The sequence below is a fragment of the Triturus cristatus genome, chromosome 3_1, assembly GCF_964204655.1.
Source record: "Triturus cristatus chromosome 3_1, aTriCri1.1, whole genome shotgun sequence".
Lineage (NCBI taxonomy): Eukaryota > Metazoa > Chordata > Amphibia > Caudata > Salamandridae > Triturus > Triturus cristatus.
This window is the reverse complement of record NC_140583.1, coordinates 720,008,470-720,033,542: the sequence shown is the minus strand read 5'-3', so window position 1 is coordinate 720,033,542 and position 25,073 is coordinate 720,008,470. Positions and strand designations below refer to the sequence as shown.

The following is a 25,073-nucleotide window of genomic DNA, read 5'->3' as shown; positions in this document are numbered from 1 at the left end:
AACAACCAGGGCCTGCTCACACAAATTGAACAACCTGGCTGGGTCAGAGCTAGGAAGATTCTTCAAAGCTCTTACGACAATCTGGTTCCTGCAAGTATTCATTGAAAAGACCTTTGTCATACAACAAGCGTCACTAAACAAGGGTAATTTATGCATCCTCAGAACTACTGCATTCGTTTCTCAGACCTTATCCAGTTGATTACAAACGAAAGCTGCATGCCTTGTAGCATTGAACAATTACTACACTTGAAGCACAGTACAGACAGGAAAAACAAACAAAAATCCATTGAAAAGTTTATTTCTTTCACAAACACAGTAAGGTTAAACATGGACTTCCCTACATGGGTCATAAAGGGGGGTGGTTACTGCACAATTGTGTTTAGCTGTCCCCATCATTTGCAATCCAGACTCTTGATTCTGTTTTCCATGGCAGCACACCACACAGACACTACCTTACCATGAGTGCCTCATGTAATGGTGCTGTAGCTCAATTGTATCAGGTGTGGTTCCTTCTCAAAGAGCTCTGTCATCCCTCTAGTAGTTGTTGTTTATCTCACAGTCCAACCCATATGTTGTCAGTGCTGAATGTAGTTAATCACCAATAATAGATTATTGGCGGTCTCTTTGTTTGATGGGGTCTGGTTGGGTTGTAAAACCAATTGTGGCACCATTCTCTAGATGACCTCTCTAACATAGGTCATCAGAGAACAACATAAGAGAACCCCTGTGCTAAAGTGGCTTCTTTTCACAAAGTAAAAGGATACGCAAGTCACATTTTAAGTGTCAGGAGATGCACTATGGTCCCCGTTAACAACAGTCCCCTAAAGATGACAATTTGGATTAGGGGTGCTTTTCAGAGTTCCAATGCCACCACCATACACTGCCCTACCCAACTGTACCTTCTAACTGTGCTTCACAGTTAGACACCATCTTAAGTCCCCCATTAACTTTAATAAACCTATATATTACCCGATTATTGTATAGTTATACTGTATTTATATAAGAGGTGTGTGTGTCGGAGTGTGTATAATATATTTATATCTAGTATTCTGCTACAACATAAACTGAATGTACAGTTTGGCATGCATACAGTCAGAGCTTGCAAGCAACTGCATAAAAGAGATGATCCGTGTGCCTCAAGGACGCAGCACAAATACACATCATACAGGCAGTATCCATGGCCATCGAAATACAGTTCACATGAAATAAAAAAGGAAGCTGCAACTTCCTAGGCACATTAGTTAATCTCTGGAAATAAAAAATATACTATTCTGGGGCGAGTTCAGCACATCTATAAAGCTAAGCAGACTGTATCTTTCAGGACTTCCAGATTACCAGCCCCTGATGGAGGGGGTCGGGTCTGAATGCTGTGGTCATGTACTTGGTCTCATTTCTGTGTGATGCACCGTGTGGAGGGATCATCTCCACTCCCCGTAGAGCTGGAGCACCCAACTCCTTTGAACTCCTGATCATAGGGATCACTGCTTGACAATGATTGTGTGTTAGTTAAGCAATGCAATCACAACCATGTTCGCTACAGTAGGAGCAAAGCAACACCTTCAAGGGTCGGCTCAGACTAACCAGCAGCATCACCTCAAGCAGGGCAACCCATGTAGGACTCAGATCTAGGAAAAGGGGTGGGGGTTCTTTCTTTGTTAGCTCCCTGGACTCAGTTTTCTCTCCAACAGCCATTTATTGCTTTCGTTCTTCCGAAGGAAAGTGGAAAATATCCAGTCGAGCTGCAAGTATGGGCGGATGCCCAGGGTTTCACTGCGCTGCACAAGGTGACCGGTGCAGGCAGGGTGGCGCACAGGGTCCATGTGCCTTTTCCGTACGGTTGAAAGAGGCTAGTCCAGACCACACAATGCTGCTGCTTTTGCCATTACGCTCTTGACAACCGTGAGCTCATAAACACAGTGTTGAGGCCGCTGCCTTCATAAGAGCAGCAGATGTCTGTCAGTAACATGTTACGGCCCCATAAAGCACAGGCACCTGGGACTTCATGCAGCAGCCGTGTTACATCCTTTCAGGCTTCCTTCCAGAGGAGCCGATTTTAGAGTTGTGTACAATTCTATCAGATTTGAAATACTGAAGTATGTGCACGGCCAATCAGCGGATGGAACAAATGGCAGCGCCTTTCTCTTTACATAAAATGCTGCAGGAAGGCTAGTGCAGGGCAGACCTCTCATACAGGGTGCCCACAGCCCCTTAGGCACTGTGCAGCTGTCCTGAAGAGGGATGATCTCAAAAAGACAGTTTCTCCAACGCTCCCCTCCCAATGCTGTGCATTCAGTCTGTTCCCCATACTCTTTGTGGGGTACCAACATTTGTGTTCTTTCTCACACACGCAATGAACCAAAGACAGAGAGAGCATATTCACAAAGCCATTGCACGTGTACGCTTAACTTGCAGGTGCAATTGGCTTGACTGACCAAAGCAAATTCACTTCACCAAAGGCGACCGCCCCTTGTAAACCCATGATTTAGTATTATACAAATGTAAGGGACTTGACTTTTAGTGGTTATGCCCTGACAAGTTTCTGCATACTCTCACTTTTAAGTTTCTGGGCATTCACAACTTTCTCAGTCCATTTTAACCCTGGAAACGTCAAACATGTATTCCATGCAATGGCATGTGTATGGATCTCTTGCATTGTAGGAATCAGCAGGGAACACCGCAAAATTGGCAGTCGTGTAGTTGAAGGCTTTCTCCCATGGGGGAAAAGCAAAAAAATACAACAAAATGTCTAATTGCACTAATGCAAGCATTTTTTACTTGTTCAATTGTCTACTCCACACAAACTGCTCACGGAACAAGTCTTGAGGAAGGGCTCCTCGTGATAGATCTATACCGCTCTGTTCTGAGATCCAAAGAGATCTGGCAACGCACTTCCCTCAACTGGAAATAGCGGGAAAGGTGAATACGAGTGACACCCAACAGATTGGGCTCTGCAGGATCTATTGAAGTTACCCTGACGAGTGCTTGGAATGGGGATGCGCAGAGCTGAATGCCCCTATGCACAACAGTGTATTCTTGTCAATGAAGTAAACACCCATTCTGACCAAATAAACCAAGATTTACGTTGTAGACCCCATGGGTAACCTATAAACTGGAAGTCCCTTTAAAGCCTAACTACAGGAATGGGCCAGGTGTGCAGTGCTGACCCCCAAACCAGGAACCCAATTGCTAACAGTGCAAATGGTACCCAAGGCAACACAATCTACCCAGGCGCACAGAGAACTGCATCAGGATTAGATATAAACATTATGAAACCTGAAAACAACCACTATTAAAGAAAAATGTTTAACATCCAGAATTCTGTACATTCATTGAAATACGGACCTAGAAGACACACTTATAAATACTGCATTGTCCAGAGCATAAACAATCACCAGCGCTTCCAGAAAAGTCCCTGCTTTTCTGATTCTCCATTGCTGTGGTGGCACTGGCCTAGAATAAATAAACCTAGGGGCATACAACTGCTTTCCAAGAAGCAGGAAGTAGCATAAGGTCTCTCTCTTTTTAAGTGTAAAATGTCAGCACCACCGGCAGAAAGTGCCTATACCGCAACTGGAGAGAGATGTACAGTACAGACCACGAGTAAATGAACCTCCCTGGTCCCTGGCACTCTTGCACTGAGGAACGATGAAACAGCACATCAAAAACCCATTCGAAACAGAAAAGGCAGCTTGTGCGTTGGTAGGTGCGGAACCTCATAACAAATCGGTCATAGTCGCGGAATATGCAAACTGAACATCACATTTCCCGGTCTGTGGATAAAGGGAATGAGGTTTATGAACTGGCACTTAACATGTCTTATGAATACTTTTAGCGTCGGTGTACTTTTTTTGTTTAAAGAACCAAAATACATAAAAAGATAGTCTCCTCATTCCAGTATCCCAAACCACCCAAATCTTTTCCATAAAATTGATGCACTTTCAAAACCAAACATGTCGGATTCCAGTAACAACCCACCACACACAGAACTCCCCTGCCAAGTGGGCTTTCCTTGTAGTCTGTCATGGACAGTAAAATGGGGAAAAAAGGGGGAAAAAACACAATAAAAGTTCAATAAAAAGTCAATTGAGAAGAATAAAGAAAGCAGCAGAGCAGAAATCCAAAGAACAGTTGAGGCCAGTCTCAAACGTAATCAGCGTAAGATGCATCAAATAATGATTCCCAGTGGTTTGAAGCTGTGGCATCGGCAACAGAAGAAGATGAGTTCTCTGTTCGTTGATGCAACCTTCTCCAATGGGGTGATTTGTTACGACAAAACCTCATGACATCCAAGGCAAAAGAGCCAGGGGTTTCAAATGGCGCTGACCATTCTTGTGTGCATTTCTTCAAGATTATAATTTTGTTAGCTGCTGTGTGTTTCGTTTTTTGGTTTTTCTTGTTCTTCATCTCCATTGTCATTGTGCACCACCTGGAGAGATGGCATCCCCTCTCCACAGAGCCAGAGCCAGGGCCATGTCAACTGAAATGGAGAGGTAGATGACAGTTACTGACATGCACCATCTATGTGAGACCAAACCACTTTCATACTCAAATACATGCAATGGCTGCCTGTCAAAGCAAGAGTAACATTTCACTTACTTACCCTAACACACAAATCGATCCATGGAAATGCCCCAAGAATACTAGATAGTGCCACCAAGTTAAGGCTCTTGGATTAGATGCCATAAATGTAATCACAAATTCCCTGCCCCACTCAGAAGTTGGAGAACCGCAGGATTTCTGACCACGGAACCCCAACTTGCTCCCTCTGAAAAACTTAACCTGAAGGCCAATCAACCGCAGGTGACCGTGAAGGTCGCTCTGCCCTATTTAGGGTGGGGCAACATCACTAGGTTTCCCTGTCTGGGTCCTCTGAGGCATGGTAGTCCCAAACTTGGAAATCAATTATTGGTACTCATGTGCAGGATTAAATCACCCTACATGTCAGAGCCATTAATAATTTAACACTAACTCCTGCTTTGAGAGTTTGTGCTAAACAAACAAAAATAAAGAGCAGGGTCGAAAGGACATGGCAGTTGGGTCAACCTAAAGTGGAACCGCTTCGAGACCCTCGCCCGGCAGGCAGGGACTCAGTAACCCGAGCAGCAGGAGTCCCCCCTCAAGTGAGGGGAGGATGTTCACTCCGGTAACCTCGCAACCCAGCAGGATGCCTGGTCTACTCTAAATGAGGGCCAATGACAGAAGGCAGATCTTTTAGAATTGAGGCTTAGATATTGTAGAATTACCTGCTTGAGAAATTAAGACTTAAATAAGCTGCTATTTAGAAGAGAAATTAAAACCACTCTCTTTTACTCTGAAACTACTGCCTCCCATCTGCTTCCTGCCCCCATAAGTAGATTTGATGACACAAAAATTGTGATGCTTTGTAAATCATTTAATGAGTGCAAAACCAATATTAGCGCATGTATGCCAAACGTACACACCTACATAGCATTGAGAATCTGGTCCGTAACGTTTCGACTGTGACTTTGCACAATTCATCTAGAGAAAATTGTAAATGTTCCACCATTGGCATAGTACTAAACTCGCACTCAATCAATTCAACCACTGGGAATGAGGCACAGCGAGATGAAGTGATTTGCTCTAGAATTACACAATGTGGTCAAGTGGAGAAGGTCAGACCGTCTGCTTTCTCATCGTACCACCTATAGAAACCCAGGCACGGGACCACAAGTGTATGGGTTCATTCACAGTAAGATTTGTAAAAGAGAGTAAGTTAACCAGAGCAGTTCACTAAATGCTTCTTTTGAATATAAAGTAGGAAAGACCGCAAATGCTACATTTAGAAAAATTATAGAATCAGAACACTGGCCTAAAAGAGTGCGGTCATATTTCCATTCCTACCTGGAGGATCAACATGGCCTAAACTTATCCATTTATCAACGGAGCCCCCGCACTGCAGAGCCTGTGAATGTCTGGCACAAAGTGCTGGCATGTTCGGAGTTTGGTCTAATCAGAAAAATAGCAAAATCAGAAACGTGGCATAATCACAGCTTTGCTAGAATCTAAATCCGGACTTGAGCCCCGACATGATCAGAGAAGTTATCATTACTGATTTAATAAGAAGGCTGCCATAATGAGTCAAGTAATTGCATGGCACACATGGGGCAAGTGGACTTTTTTCGCCGGACACATGCATTTCTGAGCCATCTAGTCATTGCACTTGTAGATATTTTATAAAATATACATCCCTGTGACTTGTTCTGTACATGCAGATAGCCTCTGCGTGATTGGGAGGCTAAAAAGGGTCTTGGTGCTGCACACATTTGACACAAAGGAGTGCACTTGGAGATGGGACTTCTTTCCCAACCAGAGACAATAGGAGCAAATGAGAATAAGGAATCGTCACAATAAAGGTTTACAGGTGCGGAGATTCAGAGCCGGCTCAGCTGTGCTGCTTCCACTTATCCGACTCCCAACTAATGATGAGCAATGAGGAAAAGGATGTGGTCTTGCATCATGATGTCAAGGATCCATGGCCAGCCAACAACTGGGAAAATACAGTGCTTCTTGTTCAGAGAGAGCAGAACAGTGGGGCAGTCAAGCAGCCCAGTACTACCCTCTGCTCCCCCAAGTGCTCGAAAGACCACTTGGGGGAGACCATTTTGAGAGTAATTATGTGCAGCACCTGGATTTCATGGACTGAGGGCCTTAGGCGCAGACTTTCAGCCAATCTCCAATTGATCAATGACATTTTAAGACTAGTTGCCATCTTTCTTGAAAGGAACCATTTTCGGTAGTCTGGATCTAAAGATCACTAAGCCACCGAAGAAGGCTAGATGAAATGGTCCATGAACAGATATTAAAATAATTAGTGAAGAGCTGAACGCTCTTTCATACAGAGCTCAACAGAAGGAACAAGCATTGGAAATGCAATAGGACTTGTATTTGCTTGAGTTACAACTTTTTGGGATAGTAAATAACAATGTGTTTACACATGTGTTATTGTGCAGTTGGCTTTTTGCAGATCCTATTTGATAAGTATAACCAAAGCTGAAGCCATTCAAAGATGGATGCGATGCTATGGCTGCACAACTTTGCTGAGGAAGGCACCTTTTACATGGCATTTCTTACATTAAACTGAAAACATTTATAGGTGTCCGCGCATATGTATGTGCCAAGCAATTATGTGCCAAGCAATTGCAGTCTTGTGAGGCAACTAAAAGGCTGGTAACTTAAAGGGGCAGTGCAGAGTTTCACTTTTCTTTGCAGTGAAACTAACAGCAATTTTTGCATTATACATTTTGCTTGCTGAGTTGAAAACTTTGATGCTTTGTTGCAGAGCACTCATGATGCAATGGTGCTTTAATGTGCAAAGTTAAAGAAAGAAATCAGAAATAAATGTAGACGCTGCGTTTGTGTCGGAGGGTGGTGGGAGGGCAGAAGCAGCGAAAGCAATTAGGGAAATGAGTTTGTGTGGGAGTGTGGTGGGAGGGCAGAAGCAAGGGTGGTGTAAAGCAACCTTAAAAAAAAAAAAGTGGTCAGAAACTGAGGCAAGCTTCACAGTTGGAATGTTGAGAAACTGGCTTACTCAATGTGTGCTGAGAGTTCAGTGCATTACAACATAGCATTTGTGTCTAGGGACTCTTTCATAAGGGAAACGCTGCATTTACACAGTATTTGTGTCGGTGGCCTCTTTAATAAGGCAAATGCTATGTTTATGAAGGAGGGTGGTGGGCGGAAGCAGCAATGGCAGAAAGCAACCAGGGAAACGCTGCATTTGGTCAACATTAAAAACAAGCAGCGATGGGCCAAAAGACGACTACTGCAGGGGCTGTGTGTTCTTAGGAGGAGGGTGGAGGGCTTATAATGCGAAGGAGAAGAGGAATCAAATGTGCAGAAGCACCGAAAAGCCAAAAGCATCAATAAAGATAAAATGAGTTCTCACCGACAGGAGATAATGAAGGAAAGAGTAAGTACACTGTACTTTACCGGTGTTCCTGAACTTTTAAAGGAAATGAGCTAATGGCTGCGGGAACGAGACAGAAGGCAGCAAGGCAGAGCAACATTGGAATGAACCAATCGTAAGCAGAAAGCAGCAATAGAGTGGTTTTATCGATTACATCAGGTCCTGTAGACAGCGCATGCGGGCTGCCAAGGCTTGACCTAAAAAGAGTGTGTAGCTGGCAATCAGGCAGATAGAAATCTAGAAGTACCAGTCTGCTTTGAAGAGGTGCTTTGCAGCTTGCAACAGCTGAATGGGAGAAATGAGTATTCTGCTTGCACAGTTTTTAGGACAACATGGATGTACGGCAACTTCGGTGTGGCCTGCAGGCAGAACTGGGTCTGGTTCAGCACGAATTCCAGGGAGTTTAGGGTGTTTAAAATAAAGTGATGGTTGTTCATATCCTACCATGGAGATGGGCATAAAAATGTCCAGGTATAGGTTGATATATACCTTCTAGCAGCACAACTGTGTAGCTTTTAAAGCCAAGAGGCAAACTGCCATTGTCTGGCCAAAGTGCAGGACCTCGCAAGCTGGTGTGGATTGTAGATTTTAATACTGAAATATTCTTAATCGTGGCACACTTACCTTGAGTGGTGGATGTCTATTTGTAATAAAGAGATCCAGGATGCAGTTTAAGTTTAAACTTTGCTTACATTTCTAAGTCCAAAATAGATATCAATACACCACCATGTTATAAAAAGTACAGAAATATGTTTTATGACTTGCAAATTTAGATGGTACTTTTATATTGTCACAGATTTCTTTCTGATTTGCCACAAAGCCTCACCAAATCCAGATAAAGTATATTTTTGTTACAAAACATTACACATAATTCAAACCGGTTAATCTTTGCCGCCAAAGGCGGTACAGTTAGCTCTTAACTTCAACTGGGTGCACTGAGGCGTCCACTAGTGTCGTTTGTTGCAGGGATTCTGCTCAGCAACAGAAATATGCTTGGTACCATTGGCATGTAGAGACTAAGTCACCATACTACCTCAGTATCTATGAGCCAGAGTCAGACTAGCTATAGTGCCTCACTCAACCTCCTAACTTCCCAGAGAGACAAGTGAATTGGCACCCAGAACACAACACTCCTCGACCAGCTCAGGGATTGTGGTAACAGGACACACCCTTTCGCTCTCACTCGTACTTGTCCACGGTAACATAAACAAGAGACACAAAGGGAGTAAATGAATAGTAAAAATATTGCTAGCATGGTTAACAAACCATATACCATAAAAAGCCCCGTCATGTTAGAAATTAGCCTAACCCCCCCCTCCCACCTCTTTTACTAAAACTAAATGATTATATATCAAAGATCTCTGGGATGAGTGGCGGACCCCGTAGCTTAGCATACACAGATGGATGTTCGACATCTCAGTTTATGTAGTAATCTTGCCTCAGGACCTTCACTCATTATACTTGCTTAAACTCTTGTGCTCAGTTATATGACAAGACATGTGTGCTCACAAACAGCAGCTGCGGTCTCATGTTGTATCTAGGTGCAAGTGTCTATAAAGAATAACAAGTGGCATTGTTGTTTGACTTTGTAGTGTTCAGGCTAAATCCCAGGAAAAGAACAGAACACAAAAACATATGCAGGTTCTGTGTGAAAATACAATGTGGCACAAAAACAAGCAGGTTTATAAGTAACGTGTGCAAATGAAAATGCGGCCTACAAGGTGCACGCTTAGACTAAAATAGGGAAAACTACAATGGACCATGCAGAAAAAAACAGGACACTCTCTTTGGTCTGGATAATAGCACTAAAGAAGATACTAAATGTAATCATAAAGTAAACATACTCAAAGGATAGTTCAGACTTGGGATTAACTGAACATTAATGGAAGAAAAAGTACATTTGGAAAAATAATTAAAATGATGGGGCTTCAGGGATTCTATTGTGTCACTCACCATCGCAAAGGCTAAAGACTCCATAAAAAAGTCTGATCGAGAGCAGCCCATGCAGTTAAGAGAGTGTGCGAGGGGGCAGGGGGGCATGAGGCGACATACGACAACGAGGTAAAGTTAAATAATTTTTTTTTTTAAGAAACCACTTATCTTTGTTCACCGCGAGCGCAAGCTAAGGGGTTTTCTTTTGTAATTATTTTTTACTTTCAATTATAAGTGCAAATATTCATGCATTTTTACCCCATGTCACTCCCACTGCCTCCCTCTAAGTTGTGGCATCTGTGCTTCCCCAAATGCCCCGATTTCTTCATCTAGTTAAAAGGGTTCTTGGTTTATGCCTTCTCAGTGGATCCCTCTGTACCAGGCCCAAGAGGCCCACATTTTGTAGTGTTTTTGTGGGCTGCCACTAGTGGCACAGATGGTGATTTCCAGACTCATTCATCTGTCTAGGCCCGCCTTCCTTCTGTCTATGCTCGTGGGGTTCCTCATCCTTCAAAGCCTTGGCTGCATCTCTATTGACAATGGGTAAATCCAGCCACATTGAGGCTGCCCGGTATCTTTTGCTATTGAGGTCTGTAGTGAAGTGTAGTAGGGTGCATTTGGGATCCCTAGGTTCGCTCCATTCTAATATCTGACAAAAGCATATGGCACATCCTCTCAAAAGGCCATCAACACCCCAAAGTCCCCCACTGTAAGAAGGAAGGACCCAGTGTGTGTGCCCCAAATCTCAGGCATGCTGGAGAAACTTTTGCCCTCATTTTCCATAGCCTTCCCTGCATAAAATATACTCTGTGAAGGTATTTCAGTTGGATTAGTCGAAATTGTGAGGCTATTGCTGTATTCCTGGGCGACGCAAGTACCTCCATCCGATCGTCATAGGTTAGTGTACCCAGATCCGGAATACCATGCCACTCTTAGGCTGTGGAAGGTGTCTTTGGAATTGATGACCAAGCTGTGGTAAACCTTTGAGATCTTATGGGTGGCCAGTTCCTCCAGTAAGATTTTTTGCCTCGATGGATTCTGGTCTGGCAACTCACGCAGGGGTGTTATGTATGGAGTAAGCACATGTCTGAGTTGTAGATTTCTAAAGAGTTGGCTCTTGTGCATATCGTGCTCAACTTTTAAGTCGGCAAAGGATTTAAGTACAGTGACATTCATAATATCTCCTGTAGATGCCGATGGTGTCCCACCCATGGAAGACCCGAAGAGCCAATACTTGGCTCAGTGACACTGCATGCTAGTGGTGTGTCTCTCTGGTCGCATGCCAGAGGGGTGTCTCTCGACCACCCCAATTCTTTGTGGATGTCTTTCCGAACCTTAATCACCACCCTAGTGGCTGGCGGGAGTCAACTCGTCATGGAATTAATATATAGTAATAGTAGAAGAGGAGTGTTCCCCCATCGCCAAGGCACGTTTGTCCGCGCCACTGAACCGCCATTCACTTATAACGATCAGATGATATGCTCTGTAATAGGAGGCGGCCATGTCTGGGATGGCAATGCGACTTGTAGTGGGGATTCAGAGGTTTTAAGCTCCATCCTTAAGAAATCGGACTCTATGAAACTGAAACGGAAGCAAGACCTGATTTTCCCTGACTTTGGCACTTTTAAATTCATCCCATTAGGCAATAACCAGCAATATGTAAGGAGTCGGTGGGCTTAGTAGGTATGGTCTGTTGGGGGAGCACAAAACTAAAGTTCAAATCAGATGACTAATTATAGGTATTCACACAGATGGAAGCTGTCCAATACTTCCTGGGCTTTATCAAGTGGGCTTAATTCATTTCAAACTGCTAATGCTGGAGACAACAATCAGTAATAAAGCTGTACAAAAACCGGCCAAAAACCATTGAATGTCACTCTTCAGTGACATGGTTATTGGGAGAGTGTTTTCTATAATGCTCTCTTCAGAGTTGGATTTGCTTTCTTTTTCATGTTTTTGTCACCCTCCCCACCTTTCCTCTTTACCCCTACTACTGTTACCTTGTGATCCTTTGTGTCGTTACCCAACCTAGCATGTGTTCCCTATTGCCTTGTCTTCTTTTGTGTTGTTTATTTCCTGAGTCCGAATCCTTGACTATTTCCACCTGTGCTTCATTTATGGTGTGTTTACATTAGTATTTTCATTTAGTACTGAATGTGCACAGAGGTCTTCATTGAGTATTCAACTCAACTCCGACAAAAAAGAAATCTTCGGGAACAACACCTCCGTATAGGACAACAGCTGGTGGCTGGCAAAACTCGGACCTACACCCACACCAACAGACCATGCGCGTAACCTCGGCATCATCCTAGACAGCCAACTCACCATGAAACGACAAGTCAATGCAGGCACCTCCTGCTGTTTCTTCACCCGCCATATGCTACACAAACTCTTCAAATTGATCCCCATCAACACCAAGAAGACCGTCACGCAAGCCCGCCTCACCAGCCGCCTCAACTAAAGCAACGCTCTCCAAGCCAGATTCTCCATCCAGCACATTAAAAGACTCCAGACCATATAGAATACTGCAGCCAGACACGTCCTGGACCTCCCCAAATGGACATGCATTACCCCTCACCTCAGAAACCTCCACTGGCCTAAAAATGCATATTGTTTTGTAAATAGTTTATATTTTTCAATTCAAGCTCAGGTATATTGAACTGTTAAGCTTGCATATATTTCTTTTATTAACTATGCTTGAATTGTACTGTTATGAATATAGTGTTTACTTTGTATTTGGCTCTCAATAGAAGTTCAATAAAGCATTTTAAACTTGAAAAAAAGAAATCTCCACTGGCTCCCAATCCAGAAGAGATACAAATTCAAGATCCTCACACACGCATACAGAGCCCTACACAGCAAAGGACCATCATACATCGATTGATTGAATTTTTAACGGCCCAAAGACACCTGCACTCCACATTGCACGCAGACTCACCCTTCCCACCTCTCCACCCCCCAGCACTGGTCAAAGCAGTGGTTGCTCCTTCTCATTCATCGGTGCGAACACCTACCCCTCCACCTTCGACCAGCTCCCTCCCTGGCAGACTTCAGAAAGAAACCCAAGACCTGGCTTTTCGACAGCGACATGGCACTCTCAGTGCCCAGAAACCCTTGGGGTGACAGTGTTGTGCTATACAAATACGGATTGATAAACAGATAAAAGTATCTGGAGGCGAGACCTAAATAAAAAGCATTTTAGAGGGAGCTAGTGTAAGCATAGCTAATCCAACTCTAAAACAGCCAATACAAAGTGGGTGACCAGGAGGAATTATGGAGCCTCTTCCAAACCTCTTTACCTGGAGAAGACAGACTGTAGTGGTGAAGGTTGATGCTCAAGTGACAGAACCACCAAAGATAAAGCAATAAGCCTTGCACACAGTAATGAAATAAACTATATGATGTAAACTGTAGATAAAAGAATTGCCCTTAAGATCCAACTAATACTAACCACGATAAAATTCCTAAGCATCAAACCATGCTAGAACACACTCATGATGATGTCCTATCATCCAACTGTACAATGGGCTGCAACCCATCCCTCCGTGTCCCCCAATCAAGGGGTGGGGTGGTGTCTGGGGCAGACGCTTTGGTTTTTTAGGTCTCGCCTAGCTATTACGTTTACGCAATCGCTTTGCGAGACTCTAGTAAGAGGGGCATTTCAAAGTGCTCCCAAAAGTGGATTGCATGGCGAGCACGTGCACAATCACGTGCATCGTGCCACCATGCAATCCGTTTGGGGAAGCGCTTCAGCCCACTGGTGCGTGCACGTGTAGCCACAGCCTCGGCATCATACTTCAAAGGGTCCGCTCCCCCGCCTGGAATGCGCTCCCCCGCCCCGCCACAGCATGCCGAGAGATTGTTTCCTCATGGCGCCTCTCACAACTCTCACGGACGCATTGCCATCCATCGATTTCACTTTCATGCCCGTGTTCTCTTTGCCTTTCAGCACACAGGCCGCGCTCCCCCCTCCGTGTTTTCTTGCAGCTTTGCCCAGATCTGAGTCTCAAACAGCCAAAATAATAAGTTTGCCCTGCACGCTTTCTGCGCTTACAAAGTAAACATATGCCGCGCTCATTCCCTTTTCATCCTTCTAAGTTCGATAACATTAGCTCCATTAATTCTGCGTCTAAGGATTTAAATAACCATATGTTTTCTTGCAACTTTAGGCACTTCACACACACAGCCCCACTGCTCACACACACAGGCATCAAGGCAGCAACAGAATGCTCTGAGCCCCACCAGTGTTTGCCACACACACATGCCTCTCGCGTTTTCTTCCAGCTTTGGCCCGTGTTCTCTTTGCCTTTCAGCACTCAGCTGCCCCGTAATCACCATTTAACTAACATCCTGCCACACTCATTCCATTTTCATCCTAGCTTTCACTTTCATGCCCGTGTTCTCTTTGCCTTTCAGCACACAGCTTCTCCGTAGCCACCATTTAACGACCATCCTGCCACACTCATTCCATTTTCATCCTCGCTTTCACTTTCATGCCCGTGTTCTCTTTGCCTTTCAGCACACAGCTTCTCCGTAGCCACCATTTAACGACCATCCTGCCGTAAACACCATTTAACTACCATCCTTTTAGTTAAAATAAAAGAATTGCATCTAAGGGTTTAAGGAACCATAGAAATACAAGGCAAGGCAACATACACTCCGAATGCCACTCAGAGACACATAATTACATGCCACGTAACTACAATGCACTCAATACAACAGACACTCCGAAAACCAATCAGTGCCACATAGTTACACACCACATAATTACACAGCGCTCAATGCCACATACACTTCAAATACCACTCAGCGCTACATAATTACACACCACATAATTACACTACACTCAATGCCACATGCACTCCAAATAACACTCCGTGCCAATTACAATGCAAGATACACTCAAGCACTCAATGCCACATAATTACACGCCACTAAAATCAACATACACTCCACACAAAACCACTCAGTGCCACATAATTATAGTCTACATAATTACACTCTATCGATCGCCCTCACTCTCTATCTATCTATCTATCTATCTTATCTATCTATCGGACTATTGCACTCTATCTATCGCATCACCACAGCATCACTTAGCACCAATCAAGGGCACCACTACATCACTATGCGCTACCACAGCATCAATTAACGCCACAGCATCAATCGACACCACCACAACATCACTCACCGCCACCACAGTATCAATCTGTACAACCATTCAACAACTGGCTCTAATATGTTCTCTCAATATTTAGGCTTTATTACAAATGGCACACAAAAAATGATAATATTTAACTTCTGTTCTTGGATTTTAGGCGCAATTAAATACACTAAACATAATCTTCACAAGAGTTATTAACAAAAGTTTAAACGATTGCCATTATAATTTGTATTAACTTTTATTTAAGTATTAATTATTTGCAAAAATTAAAAGCCATTGTTATTTGTAATATCAATACATCTAAGTCACGTAAATACAACACATATTACATTACAAATGCTATAGGTGTCACATTTGCAACAGTTAAAACTATTGACATTGTACATGAGAAAGCTAGTAACTTCAATATTTTCAATACCAACACATAAATACAAAATTAGTCAATTTACAATACAAAAAGCTCAAACTTTCCTAATGCGAGACCTATTGCATTGCAAATGCTTGTCTGCAGGTGCGATCATGGATTGCCAAGAAAATATTTGGTATTGCAAAGGGTGGTTCCCGTATTTGGGCAGTAGGTGGCACTGCGCACTCACTTGAAGGGAAATTGGTTTTGGTTTGTTCTTCAATGAAACTCGGATAAAACTCAAGATAATCCTGCAACTGTAGTGCTGCCGCTGTAGACAGATTTACACACAATCTTTAAGCAGTGCTTGGGCTACAATTGTATTGGGGATAAACTGTTTGGTGTACCACTCTGGTTTCCTCCAGCTCGGTTGATGCCCTGTGTCTGGGGCGAGCCTGGAAAATTTAGTTGGATATTAAGGTATATATATATTTGGATGTCGAGGCTCACCAATGGGGTGTGAAAAGGCCTTAGCAGGTGAAAAGAAGAGCACACATGAGAGGAAGTCATGGGGTGGTTAGACGCCATAGGTCAGGATTAGCACTAATTCAACCTGCATTGACCTCCCTGGTTCAGAAAGAGGCTGATGAACCACCAGGGCCTAGTACAGTAGTACCCACTATTTCCATACCAGTGGGGAAAGAGCACCCTAGACAAGGCAGGGGTCCCCCCAAAAGTAGCATTCCCACCAGCTAAAAAGGGAGCAAGGAAGGGAACAGCGCAGGGGGGCGAGGCAACAGGGGCAGACCAGACACACGCAAGGGTAGATCCCACACCACTCCGTCTCTAGCTGAGGTCATAGTCCCAGGAGAGGGAGGCGGACAGGAGGTTTACCAGGGCGAGCTCAGGTAGTTTTGACAATGACCTTAGTTTAGCCGGGGTACTACCATGGCTTTCACAACTTGGCAGCCAAGGCCCAGTGATCCCGGTGTGGGAGGGGGCGGCATTGGAAGCTGCAAAAAGCCATTTGAGAGGAAGCCCACCTGGGGACGGGGCGGAAGCCCACCTGGGGACGGGGCAGACGCCCACCTGGGGACGGGGTAGACACCCAGTGTCCCCAGCGATTCTGCCCAGCAAGTGGGGCCTGTGAATGCACAACATGGTGTGACATATAGTCGCTCCCCAAACGCCCCCCCTTACCCCCCTCCCCAGTCAGGCAGGGTATCCACCACAATTGTGGTGTCTGCAGCAGGAACGCAAGGTGACGAGACAACGAAAGCCAGTAGCGCCCAAGATCAGGTCCGTTCCCCTAGGGATCAGTTAGACTTGCACTGTGAAGACATGAAGGCAAAAATAAAGAAAGGGGCATAGGTTGATGCATTTAAACTCACACTGGTTAAACGACCAGATGATGACACCAAGGAATCCAAAGACTGTCCACATAAAATAAAGACGGCGAAAGTTGAGGAGACAATATTGAACTGGATTAAGGGTTTTACTATTTATCAGTCGGTTCTCCTTGAGAAATACCCTGAGTGGAACCCACAAACTTCCTACTATATGAACAAAATAGTGGGTGCTTATGAGGAATTTGGGGGTCCTGCTGGCAGAATTATGATAAAGCATTCAGGTTGAAAAAAGCATCAAACCCGGGGATGTTTTGGGATCAAACGGATGTGAATGAATGGTTTCTTCAATATCATACAACGCAATCAGAGGGCAGTGGCCAGATGACCTTAGGTTAGGCGACAGGAGGGGGCGAGTGAAAAAGGTCATGCTGGGCATATAATAAAAAAGCATGTTCCAGACCGTAGGGGTCTTGTGCCTTTTGATGGATGGCAGGGCGCCCTGAGTTCAAATGCTTTAAATGATCCAAGGAAAAGGGTTTACAAAAATAAAGGATTCCCATACTCAGTGTTTGATAGTACCTCCCCGGTCTCAGTACTGGTTATGAACCCTTGGTTAAATATGTACCTACAGAAGGAATATGCTTTTCAATTGTACTCTGGTTTTCGCTTGTTTTCAGGATACCCACAGTAGGCTTCAGGGACCAAAATATTGCAACAAACACTCTTTGGTCCAGGGGATGTAGAAGAAAGATTGACAAGGAGCTGAAATTGGGAAGGGTGGCTGAGCCATTTGATAGGCCACTGTTTCTGGATTTGGTCTGCTCTCCACCGGGGTTGGTTCCCACAAAGGATCCATTGGAATTTAGGCTGATTCACAATCTTACAGCCCCTAGAGGGGCGTGGTTAATGACCCCATCAACCCTGCTCTGTCCTCCGTCAAATATGCTTTCCTTAAAGATGCTCTTGAACTGTTAAAGCAGTTAGGTCGAGGAGTCATGGTACCAAAAATGGATATAGAGTCAGCATTTAATTTGAAGCCAGTCCACCCTTGATGACTACCATGTGCTGGGCTTTCAGTTCCAGTGGAAGTTCTACAATGACAAGTGTATGCCCATGGGCTGCTCAGTCTCTTGCGCTTTTTTGAACAATTTAGCACAATCTTGTAGTGGATTTTTTTACAGGCATCTGGATCTACTTTTGTCATTCACTATTTAGATGACTTCTTATTTCTGGGACCGGGTCATTCCGACCATTGGGAGTCCCTAGCAACTTTCAAGAGTTTAATGTCGGAGTTCGGGGTGCCCCTGGCCCAGGAAACAACTGCAGGACCGGCTTAGACCTTGGTTTTCCTAAGGATAGAAATCTATTCAATTAAAGGGGGATTTAGATTACCATTAGAAAAAGTGCTGATCTTCATCGCTTCACTAAAATCCTGTCTGGGGGCACAATAGGCCACCTTACACCAGTTACACGTACTGGTGGGGCAGCTCAATTTTGCTTTACAAATAGGCTACCCCTTCTCATGCTCCATAACACACCTGTCTGCAGACAGAAAAGGATTTAAGGATCAGGTTGCCGTTTGTCGCAGGTTTTAATGGTTTTGGGGTGTGGCAGTCTCCTCTGCAGGCAAATCAGGATTTTGGGTTGTTCACGGATGCAGCTGGCAGCATTGGGTTCGGGTCTATATTGGGCAACAAGTGGTGTGCACAGCCCTGGCCCTAAACTTGGTTAGAGTCAGGGGGTTGGTAAGGAGCATCACATTTTTATAAGTGTTTCTAATCTTAGTGGCATTGCACATCTGAACTGACCAATTCTGCAATCAATCGGTGATATTTTGGTCTCATAACATGGCTGTAATGTAAAGTTTTAACTCGCAGCATGCAAAATGCAGAAAGGTGCTCATGTTGATTGAAGGAGTTGGTCTTGATTTGTCTAAATAATAACATTGTTTGAAGTGAAACACGTGCCCGGCGTGTTGATGTATTATCTCATCTCAAGAAGAAGGATTTTCGGCGCTTCCATCCAGTGGGAGAGGCAGAACCCACAAACTTCCCGGCACATCTTTGGAACCTTGCAACACAACTATCCCATATCTAATCGTAGCCAGCATTGCACCCAAGACCTTGCGAGGCTACAAAATGGGCATTATGTCGCTACATTGCATAGAGCGCAAGCAATTCTCACACGCCGCTTTTTTTGTTTAGATACCTGGTCTTCCTGGAACACATGAGGGCACAGGGTAGTTCTGCGGCCTCTGCTAGGCAGCACTTAGCGGTAGTCGCCTTCTTTGCAAAACTGAGGAGAGACTTAGACCCTTCCCATTCCTTTTGGATTAAGCAAGACTTGAGGGGATGGGACAGGTTGGAAGGGCACACCCCAGACAAAAGGTGCCACACAGATGTGGGTAAGTTGGAAAAGATCAGATGGGTCCTGGACAGAGTATGCAAGTATGGGTATGAGGTGTCCTTGTTTACAGCTGCCTTTTCTCTCAAGTTCTACGGGGCCTTTAGGGTTTCAGACTTGTGGCAAGGTCCAAGCAGGACATCCACGGTGGAATTTTAATCGGTCATCTCTCCTGGCTTGTGGACTATTTAGTAGTCACTATACAACGCTCTAAAACAGAACTGAGAAAAGTGAAGCAGGTGATCCTGAGGAGAGCAGGTATTTTTCTGAGGTGTCCAGTTGCAACTGTGTGTACATTATTGCAGATAGGTTCTAGGGTGGCATCAGCTTCATTGTTGGTCCAGGATATGGGTGTCTTTTTGACAAAGTACCAGTTTGCTCATGTTTTGCTTAAAACTCTGGTGGACATCGAGGGCACTTTCCCCACTCATTCCTCAAGGATAGTTGCAGAAACATCTGCGGTAGGAGTGGAGCTTAACACAAAAGTGGTCAAGAGGATTGCCGGGTGGAAGTCAGTCGGACTGCTATAAATGCTGTGTGTGGTTCAATATGATATAGGGACAGGGACTCGCAGGCCGGTTAAGTAATGACAATATTTTTTCTCTACTATTGGTTTGCATTAGTGCACATGGCTAGCACAAGTGTGTGGGTCCTTGGTCATTCCTTCGTGTGTCACACAGAATCCACTTTCACTCAGTCGTTTGTCCAGACAGGCAGTGGACACAGGTCTTCAGTTTCACTAAGTTGGTAGGGGTATTCTTTGTCTGGACGGCTTTCGCCAGCTCGTCAAGAAGGTTACAATACGAGAGGCTACTGCCACCTGCACTAATCATCCTTCATATCGGCAGCAATGATCTGGTTGTGGGGGGCAAAAGGACCCTGTTCGAAGTCCTGCTGATAGAAATTGCATGGTTGGCTATGAGATGTCCGAGCACAGCCATTGCATGGTCACATACAATCCCAAGGAGGCTCTGGAAATTTGGACAGTCTGTGAAAAGCTTGAATGAGTCAGTCGAGTGTTTGAACAGCAGGTTAAAACTATTTCTCAATACAGCACAGCTAAAGACAATCTCCCATGGTTGCCTTCGAGGGGAGGCACTTTTTCCAGAAGGATGGAGTCCATTTGTCTGCTCAGGGCAACAAACTTTTTGTGGAAACTTGGTGGCTTTTGCAATGCAGCACTTCACATTATTAGGTGCCAGCACCTGGGGGGAGTTATGGTTGGTTGGTGAACCAACGTTTGCTGTGGCACTTAAGGAGTCATGTTTTGATCACTAAACAGGTTGCCAACGTGGGGCATCACAGATCTAAGTGCAGGCAGATTCAAGATGTTATTGGTTCTTGAAGTTTTTGAGAATAACCCGGGGCAGAGGTCCCACGATCACCAGTGAAGGACTGGGGGAAATTCGCTCCCTCGATTCGCCATAGCCTTATAGGCTACTACTCCATTATATGCCCCTTGGGATATGAGCTGCACCAGGGGACTAAAGTATGGCCCAGTTGCCCAGCGTAATCCCTTCAATTAGGAGCCAGGGGTTTCCCTTTATTGGGTTGCTCTGGCACGGTCCTTTTGAGGGGCCAGCTGTTTTGCTGGCCCTAGCTCCCTCTATATTGAGGGAGCAGAGAGTGCGCCTAGTATGTGATGACACAAGGAGCTGAGGGGTGGTTAATCATGACTTCATGGAATGTGAGCATATGTTGGTAGGAAATTGTTTGCATTAGTCAGAAAGTCTGTATTAATATTGTGTATAATGAAAACGACTTTAACATGAAGATAACTGTCGAATTTTTGATGTCGTGTTTATGAAATGTATGGCCAGAGAATGTGGACCTTCTCTAACAAAAGAAATGTGGTTGCTATTGCATCATTTGGTGGGGTACCGCTTTGCTTTGTTTTTGGGAGGTCAAACACAGTATTTTCTCACAAGCCGGCAGGTACCACGACGGTCCCTCACCTGTCTCTAACCTGCCTTCTTCACTGCTCTCCCACACGTACCATCCTGTTTATCCATTCTGCTTTAGAATTTGAGTGTCCGTATGGAACTAATTGCTCCTGGGACTCAAGTGGCAAGTTCAGGGATGCATACTTTAGCAAGTGCTAATGAAGAGTATTACAACACATTATTAAGGGAATTTGGTGGGGAGCCGACCACAGGGAGGTCTGCCCTCCAGTTTTTTGGGGGAAGTGGAGCAGTCTGATGACTGCTCGGGTTTAGGCAATTTTTGGCCTACTTTGTATCCCAAGGGTATAAAATTCAATATTGTGCAGCACCAGCTACCATTTTGTCCGGTGACAGTGGCTGGTACCTGGTAGCATATTTTTGCTCTGGTTGCAGGTTTTGGTGACATAGTGTAGCATAGCCTTAGTAAGTGCAAGAATAGTGATAGCGAGAAGATGACTTACTAGAGATGGTCTAAGGAAGTAACAGGGGAACCCTAATCACGACGGAACCAGGGTAATATTTATATATAAGAAAACAATGGTTCCTGTGGATAAATAGAACTAATATTTGAAATACTTGTGCACATTCGCAATAAAAGGACCATCTAATGTCAGAGGGCAAGAAAAACTTTATACACAGTTTGCTCGGTAGAACATATTTTATGAAAAAATGAACAAACAATAGGTACACTTCTTTCAGTCAAAAGTAGTACTGTTTGTGCATTGTGTCCCCAAGTGAAGAAATGGAACCAATAAGTGAATATACAAAGTGAATTATTATGTACACGGTTTCCATCAGTTGTGAAAAACGACCATTCTTATACAGTATTTTTTACAGCTTCAGTACACAATGATACGGGCTGGATAATGGTCTGTTCTTTTTTACTTGTCGACGGCGTTACGACCCTTCTATCAATGGGGGTCTCCTCAGGACTAACGATGTAGGGACATCTGGATGAAGAGAGTGCTGCCTCTGTGACAGTGAAGTGAAGGTAAAAACTCACGTGAGGACCCGGCCGGGTTCTCAAAGTGAGGTCAGGATCACTTTGAGAACCCGGCCGGGTCCTCACGTGAGTTTTTACTTTCACTTCACTGTCACAGAGGCAGCACTCTCTTCATCCAGATGTCCCTACATCGTTAGTCCTGAGGAGACCCCCATTGATAGAAGGGTCGTAACGCCGTCGACAAGTAAAAAAGAACAGACCATTACCCAGCCCGTATCATTGTGTACTGAAGCTGTAAAAAATACTGTATAAGAATGGTCGTTTTTCACAACTGATGGAAACCGTGTACATAATAATTCACTTTGTATATTCACTTATTGGTTCCATTTCTTCAATTGGGGACACAATGCACAAACAGTACTACTTTTGACTGAAAGAAGTGTACCTATTGTTTGTTCATTTTTTCATAAAATATGTTATACCGAGCAAACTGTGTAGAAAGTTTTTCTTGCCCTCTGACATTAGATGGTCCTTTTATTGCGAATGTGCACAAGTATTTCAAATATTAGTTCTATTTATCCACAGGAACCATTGTTTTCTTATATATAAATATTACTAGAGATGGTGGCATCAAGAAGCTCTCAGGCGGACCAGGTGGCCCAAGTGGTGAGGATTCTATCCAAAGCGGAGTGCCTGGATTTATTGGTGAAAGGGGCGCTGCAACCAGCGGTGGCCTCGTCTGGAAGGCAGCAGGAGGGGTCGCGGCCGCTGTGTTTGCGTGCTCAATGCCGTGCCGGACCACAGAACACCAGCCATATGCTCAGGTGAGCAGACGGGCCGCTCTCCGATTCGGAGAGCAGCTCCAGGAAGGAGGACAGCAAAGAGCATGATGGGAATGAATCCTTCGCGCCCGGCAGGGAGCAATGATGAGATATGAGTACACTCAGCGCACAACCGTTGGGATCTTGTGCAAGGCATCCTATAGGCAAGAGGATGCCTAGTGGTTGTTGAAAATGGGTGGGGCAGTCATGGGCGTGTATGCAGCCTCGAAGGGAGAGGAAGGCTGGGGTCCAGGAGAGGTGATCGCGTACAGGTGCTTCAGTTGCAGCAAGATGCCGGGGAGGTGGCAGGGGATGTGTAGGGGAGTAAGGAGGCTGTGTCTGGGCAAGGGCACAGTGATGCCTCTCGCCAGACGGAGATAGTAGATTTTAGCGAGGTTTATACACAGGCACTGGCAGTAGAGGAGGCTTTTGCCAGAGGGATCAGGAAGCAGACTCTAGCAGAGAACAGTATGTGTGGTGGAGCCCTATTGATTGGAGTGGTGTGAGTTGGCTGGGGAGGGTGCCACAGGGAGTGAGAGACAAATGGGTTGTAGAGGAAAGGGACAGGGGAGAAAGCTTGGGTAACACTTCAACATCAGAGGCTGCCCAATTGAAATTTTGAAAAGGCTTTGCGGGAGGCTTGGAACGGTTGTGTGGGGGGAGGGGGGGGGGCGCACACACCCCTGACAGGATCCTCACCCTGGCAGTATCAGTGGCATCTCATGAATGGAGTGACAAGTAAGGGGGTGGCATAGGGGATGATGGGCTGGTGCCTTTCCGATTCGGGGGATTGGGAGGGGGGGGTGGGGAGCAGCACAGCAGGTTCATGGGCAGTCAAGCCATCAGTGAAGGTATATGGTAGGGTAAGGCATGTAAGGTAAAGATGTCAGCAAAGAAAGCAGGTCAGAAGGGGAGCTTGACACCCTCAGATGCCCTGCTGAGGCCCTGGCTGAGAGGGAGTTGGATGATGGGTTAGAAAAATGGACAACGAACCTAGCGCAGCAGTCTAGTAGTTTTAGCAAGACACCGGGCCTCTGCACTTCTTTTCTACAGGCTGAATTTGGATTTGGGTGGGGAGCCGACTCGGGAGAGCCTAGGGCGGCTCATGGACCCGGAGGTGAAAAGAACACGCGGCCCCATGCGGCTAGCTGGACAGCTGCAATGGACCTCAAGATAAACGCCTCAAGAAGGTCTGGTGTGGCCTTGGTGCACAGCAAACACAAGGAGATGATGGACAGAGAGCTAAAACTTTACAGACACTCACCCCTAGACACAGATCTGGGTTGAATCCATCATTGTTCTTTAGCTCATCTTCGCCACCCCAGTTCAGACACATTCAGTGGCAAAGTGAGCAAAGGACCCACGTCTGGGAATACCCTGCCCACTTAGGGCGAGCAAAGCAAACAAGATGGACTGAGCGCTGAAACTTTTCAGACACTTACCCCCAGTCACAGATCTGGGTTGAATCTATCATTGTTCTTTAGCTCACTTCGCCACCCCACGGGGAAGGTTTTTGGAGCAAGCGCTAGATCACACAAGACAGTTTGTTCTGCATCGGTAGAGCAGTGAGAAGGGGAAGGTACGGCCCTCCCAGGTAAGTTGGTTTCTGAAACAATAGAACATTTGGGCACAATACTGCTTAGTTGGGTGGGTATAGGGCAGGGGTCTTCAAACTGTGGGGCGCGACCCCCAGGGGGGCCGTGGAGCGATGCAAAGGGGGTCGCGCCTTCCCAGTCTCACTTCTGCCCAAGGGCTTCAGCCCCCCTCTTCCCCCGTCCTGTGTCTCAGCCCGGTGCTGCAGTGCAACTCGAGCTGCTGGGGGCTGGGCAGTGTCTGGAATCTTACCTCCGGCGCACCGAGTTTTTCACAGGTCTTTAAAGACCATTTGCATATTTACAATTCCTTTGTAAACTGGTTACAGAGGCTTAGTTTTTTTCTGGGTTCCAGTACCCCCTGGGTCCCCACTCCGCCTATTCCATACATTGGTATTTTACATTTACTGCTGTAGTGTGAGAATGCATTTAATGAAAAGGAATATAAAGTAGGGTTGCCAAAAGAAAAATGCCAGCCGTGTTTTGTTTAAAGAGCCTGCAAAGATCTCCTCTTGACACTAAATAGACTTATAAATAAAAAAGTATGTATGCATTCGTTATGTGACTTTTCTGTCTTTGTTCTCTTTAATTATCAGTATCATTGAGGCAGCCCTAGAACACAATTAAAAGTGCTTTCTATTTATATTTGCTGT

General features: G+C 45.1%; 1 protein-coding gene across 4 annotated transcripts in view; it reads right to left on the bottom strand.

The window, feature by feature from the left end:
• Window positions 1-282: 282 nt before the first annotated feature.
• LOC146860850 (GTPase HRas) overlaps window positions 283-25,073 on the bottom strand; it is a 307,708-nt gene continuing 282,917 nt past the window's right edge. For all 4 annotated transcript variants that reach the window (XM_085644811.1, XM_085644810.1, XM_085644812.1 and 1 more), the window contains exon 6: window positions 283-4,477. The gene's annotated coding sequence lies outside the window, so the exon portion shown is untranslated. The remainder of the gene's footprint in view (window positions 4,478-25,073) is intronic.